The 3,267-nt window shown below is 60.9% G+C and overlaps 1 long non-coding RNA gene across 1 annotated transcript; it reads right to left on the bottom strand.

Annotated features, from left to right (window-relative positions):
• Positions 1-920: 920 nt before the first annotated feature.
• LOC106699076 lies at positions 921-2,692 on the bottom strand. Its single transcript, XR_001350511.2, has 3 exons — positions 2,525-2,692; positions 1,452-1,760; positions 921-963 (listed from the first exon to the last, which is right to left on the bottom strand). It is a non-coding gene; the product is annotated as an uncharacterized LOC106699076 (long non-coding RNA).
• Positions 2,693-3,267: the final 575 nt, after the last annotated feature.

A 3,267-nucleotide genomic window follows, 5' to 3' on the forward strand; every position in this document is an offset into this window, starting at 1 on the left:
CCTAGAGCCTACCCAGAGTTGGGGTACAGAATGCTGTAGCTATAGCAGTGGCCAGAAGGACGTGGACACATGTGAACACACATACCTTGAACTGACAGGTGGTAGGCGATGCAGCCCCCACGGCTGACACACTCATACAGGCCAGCGTCGTCCCGCGCCACATCCCGCACCAGCAGTGCCCGCTGTCCTGCTGAAGCCTGCACCTTGTACTTGGGGCCTGGGGGCAGTGCTCGGCCGTCCTTGAGCCACGTTACAGCCGTAGCCTGGTCTGACAGCTCTGCCAGAAGCTGTGCCTCCTCGTGTAGTCGGGCCAGCACCTCCCGAACTTCCGTTGGATGCTTGGTGGTCAGCCCTGGGGGCCCCACAGGTGGAGAGAGAGGGTGTGGAGGTGACAGAGAGTGGAGGAGGAGGGAAAGGGGAGCAGACAGATGGAGACATGAGCCTCTGTGTCATCAGGAGCCCCCAGCCCCTAGTCCACTCATACCCTGTGGCTGAGGACACCTGCCAAGCTGGGCAAGCTGCTTCACATACCCCCCCACCCCATCTGGTCCTGCTTGCACAGGCCACACACCCAGAAATCCACTAGCACACCCCAGGAGCCTTGGGCCTAGGGTCACAGGTCCCACTCCTGCCCCCACCCTTAGAGGAAATAGAACTTAGAGAGGCCCCAGGGGTCATGGGCTGGAGTCCCCCTACCTCGGACCTCCATGCGGATGCTGCTTTCGATGCCATTGGCCACAAACTTGAGCTCAGCACCATGCAGGCTGGCAGGTACTGAGCGGATGGTGAGGACATGCCGTGTGCCCTCGCAGCGGATCACATATGTGTTGCTGGCCTTCAGGACCTGCCCATCCAGGAACCACTCGCCCACAGAGACCGAAGTGAGGTCCACAGAGAAGGTCACCTCACTGCCCTCTACCGCCTCCACTGCCTTCAGAGGCGTCTTCACAGCCAGCTGGGGTGCTGCAGGGTAGGGGCTTCAGGACAAGCAGGGCACCTGGCCTCCCCGCTTCTTCCTCCCCAGAGCCTGGGCACATGTGCCCCCATCTCCAGGAAGCCCGTCAGACAGGCCCATGGCAACCATGAGAGATGGCAGGGTTCAGGACTGAGTAAGGATAAGTTAGAACCACCCAAGATCCCCTCCGGATCCTACACACTAGAGGTGGAGGGTGCAGCTGTGCAGCCTGGTCCCCTGGGGCTGGTGGACACAGATAGGTTTCTAGGGGCCTCAAGTCCTGTCTCAGAGTCTCTTCCCCTTCCCACAGAGGAGGCTCCAACATCAGGACCCTGGTAACTCCCCCCGCCACCCCCACCCCCGCCAATAAAGAGGCTCCATGAATCACTGTGGCCTCACCAAGGCTGGGCTATGCTCTAAGTCTGGGTGATTCAGCAGCAGGTGCCCTGCAGGCCATTACCTGGAAGCCAATGGGAACAGAACCGTCCATACTTACCCAGGTGGACAGTCCCCGGGAACTCAAGGTAGGAGCTCTGGCCAAAGCTGTTTACAGCTGACACACGGAACTGGAAGTCCCCCTCCTCAGCCACACAGTCCACAGTCAGCTCAGGTGTAGCCACCCACTCGGCCTCATGGCATCGGCTCCAAGTGTAGGTGCCCAATCGCTTCTTCTCCACCACGTAGCCATCAATGGTGACAGGGCGGTCCCCATGGGGTGGTGGGGACCAGCTGAGAGTCACGGAACTCTCTGTCTTGGCCTTGACCACAGGGGCCTCAGGGGTGTGTGGTGGTGGCTTCCTGGGGGCTGGGCAGAGCACAGGTCCTTGTCACCAACTGGGAGCCCCTCCCTGACCCCAGATCCAGGATCACCCTGGAGGAGAGGGGCACAGAATCTCCAGCCCTCCTAGGGGGCACTGCTCTGATGGTCTGAAATGGCCACAGCCAAGGTGGAAGGCCGGCCTGAGGGGAAGCTGTAGGCCCATGATCCCTGGTCCCAACCTGTGACCATTTCTCAAGTTGCAGCAGCCACATTGGGCCCAGGGCCACCATAAGCTGGCCATGTGGTTTGGGGACAGACACCTTCCAGTTCAGTGCATTGGGGTCTTGGCTAGACAGTGGCTGAAGCAGGGCACAGTGACCCTCCTGAGGTGCTGGAGCCCTATGGAGGGGCATCCCCCTGCCCCCAGCCAAGAGTTAGCCCTGTGGGGGAGGACGGGAGTGGGAGGGAACCACCGCACAACCTACAATGTAGATACTAAAGGCCACAGAGAGAAGACATGCTCACACAGGACAACCACACACTGTGCTTCTAGAACAATCTGCACCTCTAATTTGGTTGGTAGGATGAGAGGCTACCAAGTCTCCCATTTTGTCAACGCCTGGGGAGCCCAGAGTGGGGGATGGCTGCAAACATCTGTGGGTCTGAGGGTTACCAGAGCTACAGCCTGAACGCAATGAGCCCCACACCCTTCCTGCAGCTACTGAGCACATGTGGGCCAGCCCTGGGTCCAGAGCACGGATGGTGACAAGGGGCACCTCTTCCATTGGAGAGGTACTCCAGGCCCTTACCTGACACCAAGAACTGAGTGGACGTCCGGCAGTCCCCAGCCACAAAGGCCACCTCACCCACATCCTCCAGGCTGCACTTGGAGATGGTCAGCGTGTGGCATGTGCCTTCAGTGGTGATGGCTACTCGGCCCCCGGCCACCACCTCCTCATGGTTCCGAAGCCAGTGGACCGGGCCCTCTGGCCTGGCCAGCTCTACGCAGAACATGGCAGTGTCCCCCACGCGCACCACTGTCTTTCTCGGGAGCTTTCGGGTGAGGTTGCCTAGGATGGCCAGAGCCAGGAGTTAGTCAAACCGGACAGCCTGCCCCTCCTCCAGTTTCATGGACCCCCCTGTCGTGTTGCCACCCACCTTGTACTGCGAGCTCGGCCACCGTGCGGCTGCCCTCGGCCATCTCACAGATGTACACCGCGTCATCGTCAGTGGAAGCATTGTGGACAGTGAGCCGGCGCTCTGTGCCCGCCTCCTCGATGGCATACTTGGCGCTGGCCCACAGCCGTGTCTCTTCCTTGTACCACACAGCCTCCGTGGTCGGCAGCGGCACCTCGCACTGAAACGTGGCCGACCCCTTCTCCTGCACCTCCAGGTCCTGCAGCCTCGTCTTGAAGGGCACTGTGGGCTCTGAGGGGAGAGGGCTGATGAGCAGGGCAGGGTGGCTGGGCAGGGAAAGAAAGGGGGTACTTGGCTGGGGGCACCTGGAGTGTGGTGGGTGGCACAGGGCAGGGCAAGTAGGTGCTGAGGTCGG

This window comes from Myotis lucifugus, unplaced genomic scaffold (genome assembly GCF_000147115.1).
Source record: "Myotis lucifugus unplaced genomic scaffold, Myoluc2.0 scaffold_302, whole genome shotgun sequence".
Lineage (NCBI taxonomy): Eukaryota > Metazoa > Chordata > Mammalia > Chiroptera > Vespertilionidae > Myotis > Myotis lucifugus.